The sequence below is a fragment of the Macrobrachium nipponense genome, chromosome 18 (genome assembly GCF_015104395.2).
Source record: "Macrobrachium nipponense isolate FS-2020 chromosome 18, ASM1510439v2, whole genome shotgun sequence".
NCBI classification, from domain to species: Eukaryota; Metazoa; Arthropoda; class Malacostraca; order Decapoda; family Palaemonidae; genus Macrobrachium; species Macrobrachium nipponense.
This window is the reverse complement of record NC_087211.1, coordinates 54487711-54500043: the sequence shown is the minus strand read 5'-3', so window position 1 is coordinate 54500043 and position 12333 is coordinate 54487711. Positions and strand designations below refer to the sequence as shown.

The 12333-nt window shown below is 37.6% G+C and overlaps 1 protein-coding gene across 2 annotated transcripts in view; it reads left to right on the top strand.

Moving 5' to 3' along the window:
- The window catches only part of LOC135197071 (alpha-1,6-mannosyl-glycoprotein 2-beta-N-acetylglucosaminyltransferase-like), a 139317-nt gene that overhangs the window by 70278 nt on the left and 56706 nt on the right, over window positions 1-12333 (top strand). The gene's annotated exons all lie outside the window — the stretch shown is intronic.

Here is a 12333-nt window from a genome sequence, read left to right as displayed (position 1 = left end):
TAATGAGGCAAAATATAATCAAATATACCTGAGATAATGTGCGGGTAACAACTGCCTTGCAGAGGTGACAACAGCCTTGTCTTTACCTCATTAATGGCTGACAGGACGCGTAAATACAATCCCTTTTCAAACCCGGGACTGAAGAAAACTAGAAAGGTGAATGGAATACGGTAAAACGGAAGCAGTAGAGTGTGCCAAAGCCTGCCTAGCACGGGTGAGAATGAGGTCACTTATCTCGATGTGACGCGTAGCGTATCTAAACAATTGCAGTTTCAATGCGGATAATGTTTCTCAGTCTGATTAAACAATGTTTCTCATTCCGTATGGATATATTTCAATTTCCGAGAGACTACTTTGTCCATACTGTAGTTTTGCTTCAAACCCGGGACTGAAGAACACTAGAAAGAATGAATGGAATCGGTAAAACGGCAAGCAGTAGAGTGTGCCAAAGCCTGCCTAGCACGGGTGAGAATGAGGTCACTTATCTCGATGTGACGCGTAGCGTATCTAAACAATTGCAGTTTCAATGCGGATAATGTTTCTCAGTCTGATTAAACAATGTTTCTCATTCCGTATGGATATATTTCAATTTCCGAGAGACTACTTTGTCCATACTGTAGTTTTGCTTTTCATTTCGTGTAAATGTTTCTAGTATCGTGGGGATGTGGTAGCGCTTTACACTCCACGTTTTAAGGTGAGTCCATTTTGTAACTCTCTCGCCGAAAAAACAAGTAACTTCTTCCCCTTGCATGCGCTAATTGGTATGACGGAGTTTTCACGAATTTTTTACAGTTCTTGAGGGTTTTTTTGAACTGAGTGCGTCATTTCCATGGTGATATGTGATATTCATGGGTGCTGTAACACAGAAAGGGACAAAGTTGGAAGTGAGAAGGCTAGCTTTTACCGTTTCCCTAAAGATCCCGAAATGTGTAGGAAGTGTGTGAACATCTGCAGAAGTGGCCATATAACCATCAACAATTCATTTTCAGCAAAGCGATTATGATAGAAATTGAAGCATGGTGCCACACCGAACCAACGATTTACCACTATTGATTCAGGTATTTGACACCTTGACTAGTTTGGTTTGGTCTGCCTGTTTTACATGTAAACTTGTGGACGTATTCATCGAGTACAGGTTTATATAAATACTTCTATCAATTTAAGTGCATACATATATCTCACGTTAGATTGCTAATGCAAGATGGAAATTAGGCCTAGGCCAATGTAAAGTTAAGAATAACTGCACAGGTTTGATATACTAGTCAACACGAGAGAAAGAGAGAGAAACACGATCACTTTATTGATATTGTTTTTATGTGCATGGAATGGGCCTATTTTTTCGTCGAGCAAAGGAATGGTACAGTTATTTGAGAGAGAGAGAGACTGAGAGAGGACGATTTGCATAAGTGAATGAACCATCGTTTAATAAAGATAATTCTACCAAATAAAGAGCATATACGGTATGTAATATCTTCCAATCAATTCCTAATGCAAATAAACCATGTTCACTGGTTAAGACTGGCAAAGTTTGAATTAGGCCTTGACCTATGTCTATTCAGAATAACTACAAAGAGCAAATGGTATTCAACACGTAAGCGAGAGAGAGAGAGAGAGAGAAGGCAAGATTTTATTAGAATTGTTTCCATGTGTATGAAATAGCCAGTTATTTGTTTGGTAAAGGAAAGGGTGGATTATGCGAAGAGAGGGAGATATTACTGGAGATTTTCTTGCATATAAATAAGCCCTTCCCTCTTCCACCTCCCCTTCCCCCTCTCTCTCTCTCCTCTTCCTCCCCTCACCCTCCCAATCCCCATTCCTCATCCCCTACCACCCTTCCCCTTTTGTTGCCGGAGTTTCAAATTGTTTATTTAACCGTTTCCTTATGATTTCTAGTACTTAATCAATATAGCATAGAAGAAACATACGAGCACGTTTATTAATACAATACTATTTCTGCTAATGCTGTTGTTATTATTATTAACGAGTAGAGTACACACTGTATATGATATAGTATATATATTTTATATACATATAAATAACTGTGTATATATATTAATAGTATATATAATATATATATATATATATATATATATATCATATGTATATCATAATTTTTATTGTAAGGAATGTCAAAATTATAAAATACACACATTATATATATATATATATATATATATATATATATATATATATATATATATATATATATATTCAGTTGATGAAACCTATTCACATGGAGCAAGCCCACATCAGGATCGAAACCAGGTCTCTCATATGAAAGACAAAGACGCTACCACTGACCCACACAATTCATAAAAGAAGTTGGAACCAAATTATACATCTGTAGCTGAGGCTTTTCTGGTCAGGATCCCCACTCCCCCCACTCCCCCCCACCCCCCCCCCCCCACCCCCCCCGCCCTAACATACCAGCGAGTTTCACCCAACTTCCCTACCCACCAGTGACCGAAGTGGTAGTATTTGAATCGAATTACCCCTTCAGCGTGAATGTGATGGAGCTAGTCGACACATTTCTGACTCAGATTGGGATCGAACCCAGGCCTTTCATATTCGAAAAAGAAGCGCTTTTAGACAGTTGATAATCGGTGCCATTAAGAAAACAATGGTTGTGCATTATCTCAGACTCTTATTATACGACAATGTTCAACTCGAGATCCCTTGTCTAATAGGAAGATTCAGAATCTCTCCCTCTCTCTCTCTCTCTCTCTCTCTCTCTCTCTCTCTCTCTCTCTCTCTCTCTCTCATATGCGACATACATTGCCCTTTGTAAAAATCATCAGCTATGTGAACTTTATTGATAAAGAATGAATCTCCCCTCTCTCTCTCTCTCTCTCTCTCTCTCTCTCTCTCTCTCTCTCTCTCTGTTCATTTACGACATACATTGCACTTTGTAAAAATCATTAGTTATATGAACTGTATTGATAAAGACTAAATATCAAGCTCTCTCTCTCTCTCTCTCTCTCTCTCTCTCTCTCTCTCTCTCTCTCTCTCTGCTCCGGAACGGAGATTATTGTGGGACAATCTGAAGGTTTCCAAAGTTAGGTTTTTTATTTTATTTTTATTATTTTTTACTATCGAGGATTCTTGAATTGAATCTTGAGCTTCGCTGTGAGTAACCCGTCTTAGGAGACATTCTTCTTCTTCTTCTTTTCTCCTTCTTCGTCTTCTTCTTCTTATTCTTCTTCTTTTTTTACTTCTTTGTCTTCTTCTTCTTCTTTTTCTCCTTCTTCGTCTTATTCTTCTTCTTCTTTTCTCCTTCTTCGTCTTCTTCTTCTTATTCTTCTTCTTTTTTCCTTCTTCGTCTTCTTCTTCTTCTTTTTCTCCTTCTTCGTCTTCTTCTTCTTCTTTTTCTCCTTCTTCGTCTTATTCTTCTTCTTCTTTTCTCCTTCTTTGACTTATTCTTCTTCTTCTTCTTCTTCCTCTTCGTCTTATTCTTCTTCTTTTTTTCTCCTTCTTCATCTTATTCTTCTTCTTCTCCTTCTTCGTCTTATTCTTTTTCTTCTTCTTCTCCTTCTTCGTTTTATTCTTCTTTTTCTCCTTCGTCTTATTCTTCTTCTTCTTCTTTTTCTCCTTCGTCTTATTCTTCTTCTTCTTTTCTCCTTCTTCGTCTTATTCTCCTTCTTCGACTTCTTCTTTTTCTCTTTCTTCGTCTTATTCTTCTTCTTCTTCTTTTTCTTTTTCTCCTTCTTCGTCTTATTCTTCTTCTTCTTCATTTTCTCCTTCTTCGTCTTATTCTTCTTCTTCTTTATTTTCTCCTTCGTCTTCTTCGAGAGAAATGAACAGAAGGAAGTGAGGAAGAAGAAGAAGGAACGTAGGAGTCCTACCTAAAAAAAAAGAAAAAAACATATCCCTCCCATTCTGAGGGACGCTAGGATAGAAAAAGAGATCAAACGCTACAAATAAGAGAGAGAGAGAGAGAGAGAGAGAGAAAAGCACACCAACAGTAAAAACAAAACTTAAAAATTGCAAAGAGTAAAAACGTGAATAAAGAAACCTCCAATTTTTCTAGACGAGAAGAGAGGCACTAAAGTGATTGGAGATGGAAAAGTCGACATCTATTTTTCGAATCAGGGTGAAGCTTTCGTTGGAGAAAGAGAGAGAGAGAGAGAGAGAGAAGAGAGAGAGAAAGAATGGGATATAGGGTCGTAGCTTTTGAGTAGAACAGTCACGTGATGGGACGAAGGGTCTGTTTTCGTTTTGTTATTAAGCACCTCAGTGGCGTGATCGGTATGGTCTTGGCCTGCCACCTCGGTGGCCGCGATTTCGATTCTCGGGCATTCTATCGTGGGGTCAGAGCTGTGTATTCCTGGTGATAGAAGTTTACGAATCTCGACGTGGTTCGGAAGTCACGTAAAGCCGTTGGTCCTGTTGCTGAATAACCCCACTGGTTCCATGCAACATAAAAATACCATAAATACAAAAAAACAAAGCAAACGTAAGCTAGCGAGAGAGAAAGATGTAAAAATAAAAGAAAATAAAAACCTTTGTTGTAAATTGGAAGAGAGCGTTTTTGGATTCGGCTCTAGAGAGCAGAACGAATGCCCCAATTGTATCCAAAGGGAAAGCCGAATAAAATCACGTAACAGATGACGTCCACTCATGCGCACGAGTTTGCTGCATTTGACATAAACTAATTATCATTCGCTGGAAGGACACTCCATACACCTATATAGGTATCCGCGTTTGTTTCCTTTGGCAGAAATTAATATTATCGTTTTGTGTAAATAAGATTCGATGAAGTTAATTACGTTTTCCATATTTGACGTAGATTAATTAATTATTTCAAAAACAATTTTCACGTAACCAAATTGAGGAATGATCTCTCAAGATGTTCAAACCTAATGCAAATTTTTTTTTTACAGGAGCAAGGAGGGCAAATTTTTTATAATACCTGTAAAAACTGCATTAGATGGAACATCTTGAGAGATCATTCATCAATTTGGTCACGTAAAAATTGTTTTTGAAATCATTCATTAATCTACGTCTAATATGGCAGGCGTAATTAACTTCATTAAATCTTATTTACTTGACCTCGCATCGCAAATTTCGGGATTTGACGAAAGTTTGGGTTAAACCTCACCTTATCATCTTTGCCAGGTTCCTTGCTTCCTCTCCCAAAATCAGTGCACTAGGGCTTCCGCAATATATATATATATATATATATATATATATATATATATATATATATATATATATATATATATAATATATATATATATATATGTAAAAGTACATATTGAACGTAACAAAACATTTATTCATTTCCTAAATGACGAAAACAGAGAGAGAAGAAGAGATGTATGTAATTCCCTCCGTGCAACCACACCACGCTCTTTGCTTCTGGAGCGTCGATAAATCTGGCTCCCTTTCATGCTCCCGAAGAATGAATTACCACGAAATGCTCATAAAATTCTGCCAACCCATCAGCCCTGCCCCCACGACATCCCACTCTTCCCCCTCCCCCTACCCCCTTCGCCTCCCCCTTCCCGAAGGGAATGCAGCCCGAAAAGCTGTTAATCTTTTGGGAAGAGAGGTTCATAGAGCAGCTCTTGTGGGAGATTTTTGTGGGGAAATTTTCAAGTTTTTTTTTTGTTTTTTTTTTTTTTTTTTTTTTTTGGGGGGGGGGGCGGGGGGTTCGTTTGAGGAGGAGGCATTTTACTCTCTGTTCTCTTAGGGACTCTATTTCGTTGTCTATGGATAAGGGGCATTTCTCGGTAAAAATTACGGTCCTTTTAACACGTCTTCCAAATCATTCATCTTGACTGCTAGCCATTCTTGATAAAACAGCTAATTTAATTTAATCATTTTTCTGTTGACTTTGTACCTTTACTGATTAAGTATTCCGATACATTAATATCTTTAAGGACATAAGGGATGGGTAGGCCCAAACCTGCCCTCACTCCCGCCCTTACCCACCCTCACCCCCACCCCGCTTCCAAGATTAATGCCAGTGATCAAAGACTTCAAACCAAAGCGTCCCTCCAGAGACAATAGTCCAATGAACTGAGAGGCTCCTTTTATCTCTGTCTGCTATTTTATTCGTGAAAACCCTTTGCTTAGCAAAGACAATATTGAAAAGAAAAGAAGAGAGGGGAAAATGTTCTGGAAATGGAAATGAAGACGAAATAATAAAAAAAAAAGGAAAACAAAAGAAGAATTTTGGCATCCAATGCTATGAAATCAAAATACCGGACAAGGAACTGAGGTGCATTTGCTTAGAAAAGACAACGTTGAAAAGAAAATAAGACGAAATAAAAAAAAAGAGGATTTAGGCATCCAATACCATGAAATCCAAACACCACACGAGCAATTGAGATGCCGTTGCAAAGGCAAAGCCTAAGCCTTTACTTACCAAAGACAATATTGGAAAGAAAAGAAGAGAGATAGAGAGAGAGAGAAAAGAAATGCTTCAAATATGGGAATGGAGACGAAATGAAAGAAAGAAAAACAGAAGAAGAAGAATCTAGGCATCCAATACTAGGAAATCAAACACAGATCCCAAAAACTGAACTTGTACTTCAAATAAACGGGGTGACAGGCGCCCTTTAGTAGCCCAGGCCCGCGGAAAACAATGATGAAAATTAGCAGAAGGACATCTATATATAAGAGGTAATTATGAGGTGGAAATAAGGTGTTTTCCTTCCAGGAAATAGAACGTTGTGCTGGAAACCTATCTGAATCAGCTGGCAGTCATCCAGTAACATAATAATAATAATTATTATTGTTATCAATATTATTATTACTATTATATTCAGAAGATGAACCCTATTCATATGGAACAACTCCACAGAGGCCACTGACTTGAAATTTAAGCTTCCGAAGGATATTGTGCTCATTAGAATATAGAAAAAGAAGTATTATTATTATTATTATTATTATTATTATTATTATTATTATTATTATTATTATTATTATTATTATTATTATTCATTATTATCATTATTATTATTAAGGGATGCAGACACTCTCTCTTAAACATGCCATGTTGAAAAAGGATGGCTGTATCTGGCGACGTAATATGATATTGAGTCTTCGCAATTTTCCTGATTATTTTCTCTTTTGCCTTAATTCTGGTCAACAACTGGCTAGTGTTCATAATTCGGTAAAGAGAAATTTATTAACAGCTTGCTTTTATTATTATTATTATTATTATTATTATTATTATTATTATTATTATTATCATTACAAAGTAATCAAACAAATAGCTTGGTTTGACCGACAATGGATCACAGTAAGGCCAGAAAAATCAACTGGATGAAACTTCAATAAACGTTGCAGACGACATATTATTCCCCGAACGTTAAAATAACGTTTGTGTGTGTGTTCTCCTTTACATTCAACGTTGGTCTCTGAACGCAGCAACTTTACATTTATAGTTTTTTCTTCTTTTTTTGGAAGTGTGTGGCCACATTCCAACTCGAATTGTTCCAGAGCAATTTTCGCTACTGTTGCTCTTGACGGGACAGTTTTTCCTCTTTTGTTTTATGTTTTTCTGATATATCTGAGGACATTGATCTGATCTCTCATATATAGAGAAATTCTTTTAATCTTTTAAGTTCTTATATATAAATATATATATATATATATATATATATATATAATATATATATATATAAATTGTATATATATATATATTGCATTTTCACTCTTTCCTCATATCATATATCCGGAAACATTAGTTTCAGCTTTCATATATGAGAAAATCTTTATTCTTTACTTATATATTTAAAAACATCAGTTTCATCTTTCATATTTGAAAAAAAATTCTTCAGTTTTTTTATTTTATCTCAGAAGTTTAATCTCACTTCTATTAATCGAAAAAACAAAATTCCTTCCATATTTGAATTTAGTCATTATTTTTTGTTTTTAACAATTAGAAAGTCTTTTAGTGTGGTGAAATAAATGATTCAATATGTTTCAATTGGAAAATACCTGTGATGCAAAAAAAAAAATACATTATGTAACAGGTGAAAGGAAAATATATATATATATATATATAATATATATTATATATAATATATATGTTATATATACTGTTTATAACCCGTTGTACCTTCCTTGACTTAAACGGTGAATTATATACCTGATGCTTAGTCGACTATGGTGGGACTATCAACCTCATGTCACAAGACCACTCAAAATCCGAAGATTGACGCAGGAGCAACCTGAAGGGATATATATATATATATATATATATATATATATATAAATATATATATATATATATATATATATAAACCTTCTAACCTCTCACGACACTTCCTCCTCACAACCCTCTCCTCTTTCTCCCCCCTCCCCATCCATCCCCCCTCCCCCCAAAAATAAGGTAGTGTCATAACTTGTCTGCAAAAAGCGAAGCGTCGAAGGCGAATCGATGATGTCTGTTTCATTAAGAAATATTGTCCGACGATGCAATGCAAATAAAGGAGAGAGATATTCCTGACTCCCGGAAATAAATAGAAAGCCTTCATTAAGGCGAAATTTGGAATGAGTTTACCCTGATTACTTCCATTTTCCGTTCCTAATTCAGATTCCATTTTCCGTTTCGAATTAAAAAAAAAATTTTTTTTTTTTGAGCCACGATCAAAAGAGACCGTCTGGTCTCTGAATTGCTCCGTCGCAAAAAGGCAAAAGCGAATGAAGGGACGAGAAGAATGAAAGCAACAAGATTTACCCGTTTTATTTTATTTCTTATTTTTAACAAAGTGCGAGGAGAAGGAGACGAAGAGATGAGGGAAAAAAGGACGAGGAAGAGAACAAGACATCCAAAGAAAGAACTGATAAGGTGTAGTATTGACGGATAAGAAGGGACGAGCGAACAAAAATGACGATAAATGACACGCGCAAGATCGAGAGATACTGAATGAGGGAGAGGAGGAGGAGGAGGAGGTGGAAGAAGAAACTGGGAGATTGCTTGCGAAGATAAGAAAAAGAAGCAATACAAAGGAAAATGTGGATGTTCGCAAATAAAAAAAAAAAAAACGTTCGATTGTAGAGCGGAAAAATAGAGATAATAAAGGGTCAGCAGATGAATAGCGCAGATTAACTGACGGATGAGGAATATAACGAATCAGAATATCAATGGATGCACATCCAGAACGCAATCCGATAATGATTACTTAGCACTGGGACCGTTTTCTGATGGAAACCTTGTCATACGAAGTAGGAAATGAAGATGAAGATGAGACAGATTATAAAACGAAAACGTCAAATGATAATTCGCGAGTAGGCAGATGACTGCAAATCTCTCTCTCTCTCTCTCTCTCTCTCTCTCTCTCTCTCTCTCTCTCTCAAGCTTGATTTCTGAGGCAGGCGACTGTTTCTGCTTGAGTAGTAAGCGCACATATCAAATGATAATTCGTAAGTGAAGAGATAAATGCAAAAAAATCTCTCTCTCTCTCTAAAGCGCAGACACCCAACTATTGACAATGCAAAGCAAAACTGGGCTGAGCATCGTAACCAAAGCCGAATGCTGATCGCGTGGTAATGCATTATGGCAGATGCACAACTTCTCTGTCTCTTATTTGGCCCCCCTCCCCCACCCATCCGACCCAAAAAAAAACCCACCCACCCCCTTTCCTTTTGTTTCTGTTTCGTCAAATTCTGCCGGAAACGTACTAGGTGACGACAGCATATGGCTGAAAGTTAGAGTGACAGCGCTTATTCAGGGTGCCGGGAAGAGAGAGATAGAGAGAGATGGGTGGGGGGGGGGGGGTGTTTGTTATCAGTGTGCATATTGTACTGATACCGCATGTGAATGGGAGAGGAATAGAAAGTGAGAGAGAGATAATATAATGGTCACGTTCATCATATCCACATCATGCAATGGATGCACTGACCTCAAAACTTATCTCTCTCTCTCTCTCTCTCTCTCTCTCTCTCTCTCTCTCTAAGTATACAGTTTTCACCAGAAGCCTTTCATCTGAAGAGGAAATTAGTGAATGCAGGTATTCTCCAAACAGCAGATCACAAATACTATTTTATCGCAACCAAATATATTATATGGAATGAATAGCTGACATACATATATACGTATATATTATATGTATATCTATATATATATATATATATATATATATATATATATGTATGTATATATATATGTATGTACATATTATATATATATATATATATATATATATATATATATATATATATTATATATAGGGAGGTAGTGCCGACAGTGCACCTAAAGCAGTGCACTTTGAGCATTATTTAAGGTTCTTTGCAGCGTCCCTTAGGCCCCTAGCTGCAACCCCTTCCAATCCTTTTACCGCACCTCCGTTCGTATTCTCTTTCTTCCACCTTACTTCCCAGCCTCTCCTAACAATTGATTCATAGTACAGCTGCGAGGTTTTCCTCCTGTTACGCCTCTCAAACCTTTCTACTCTCAATTTCCCTTTCAGCGCAAGCGCATCAGTGGCGTGATCGGTATGGTCTTGGCCTGCCACCTCGGTGGCCACGAGTTCGATTCTCGGGCATTCCACTTAGAGATGTGTATTTCTGGTGGTAGAAGCTCACGAATCTCGACGTGGTTCGGAAGTCACGTCAAGCCGTTGGTCCCGTTGCTGAATAACCACTGGTTCCATGCAACGTTAAAACACCATACAAACAAACTTTCAGGGCTGAATGACCTCTTAAGTCCCAGCGATTTGCGTTTGACCTAAATTTTACATTCTGTTCTATTCTAGATTCCACGTAACTCAGTTTATCATGGAGAGAGAGAGAGAGGAATGAGAGAAACTCAGAGATAGAGAGAACCTTAACTATCTACAATCCTTGTCGGCCAGGCGAGATGGAAAACCCTTCCCTTGCTCTGAGTGTCAGCCTTAGCCGTCCTGAATTACCTTTCCTCCACAGAAGCCGTTATCGGTAAACAGTTTCCAAGTAGGTTGGGGATGGGTGTTCCACGGGTTGTACACAACACCGTGGGTGAGCGAGGAAGCCCCATCATCGTCGCCATGGCAACGGCGCGCTGGCTGGGCGAGGGGTGGCGGCGGCGGGCGGTAAGGGAGGGAGAGGAAACCGACTGCCTCTACAGCTGCTGCTGCTGCTTCTCTCTCTCTCTCTCTCTCTCTCTCTCTCTCTGCACGTATGAATGTGCGTCCTTCCTCTTCTTCTAAGCTTGGAATTATGGATGCGTTTAAGTATACCAGGTGGTTATTCGATCGGGTTTTCCTCTTCGTCTGAATCCCGTCGGTATTTTTTGACAGGTGTGTCGTTGAATATCGTACGCTATGGTAACAATTCTCGGGTTTTCGATTGCCTTGTTTTCGTATTTCGTACGGCGGGACAAAATCTAAGACAAGGAGAGACGAATGTCATCATCTTACGGCGTTGGTCTCTTACAAAATAATAATTTTATCATTATTATTATTTTTATTATTGTTTTGTTGCCGTATCTTGTTTTCAAGTGTTTGTTGGCATACAAGAAGCACTGGAATATCTCACAAAAAATGAAGTGCTGTTCGTGTTTCTGGTACTTGACTAAAAGCAGTGTTGAAGGACCATTTAAGTGCAAACTATTAAACTCCAAATCATGCTTCTGAAAGATATAAAACGGCAAACTGAAGAATGTATAATTATCCAACATGAAGCATCACTATGTCCCATTGCATCCTACCGATAAATTCTTCGACATAGCAATAAATAATAGAAGGGGAAACAGTTTATTTATTTAGCGTCCGTCTGTGTCACACGACCGATATCAATCGTTGTTCTCTCCGCCGCCGTGTACATTGTTTAACGCGTACGATAACAATAAAGTGAAAAGAAACAGAGAAATAAGAATGGCTAGAATTTCCAGGACAATTTTCCCCTTAGCAGCGAAATGCGCAGGGGAAAAAAGGGGGAAAGTAGGAAAAGGGAAGTCTATTGTACCGAAAGCTCTCTCTCTCTCTCTCTCTCTCTCTCTCTCTCTCTCTCTCTCTCTCTCTCTCTCTCTCACCGTCGTTTCTTTCGGGTGATTTTCCTCATCTTGACAATGTCGACGCACATTCCCCATTACTTTGACCCTGCAACGGTGAAATTGTTGTTGTTGTTGTTGATGTTGTTTTTGTCTTTGTTGTTGTTGTTGTTGCTGCTGCTGTTGTTCTGTTCTCGCGAGGATGCGAGTTGAAGCTCTTTTTCGCTGAACTGTAAATATTGACAGAAGAAACTTCAAGCGCTTTGGGAGATAATCCTGCATTTACAGATATCGCGCTTAGAAACAGTATATGTATATATATATATATATATATATATATATATATATATATATATATATATATACATATACATACATATATATATATATATATTATATATATATATATA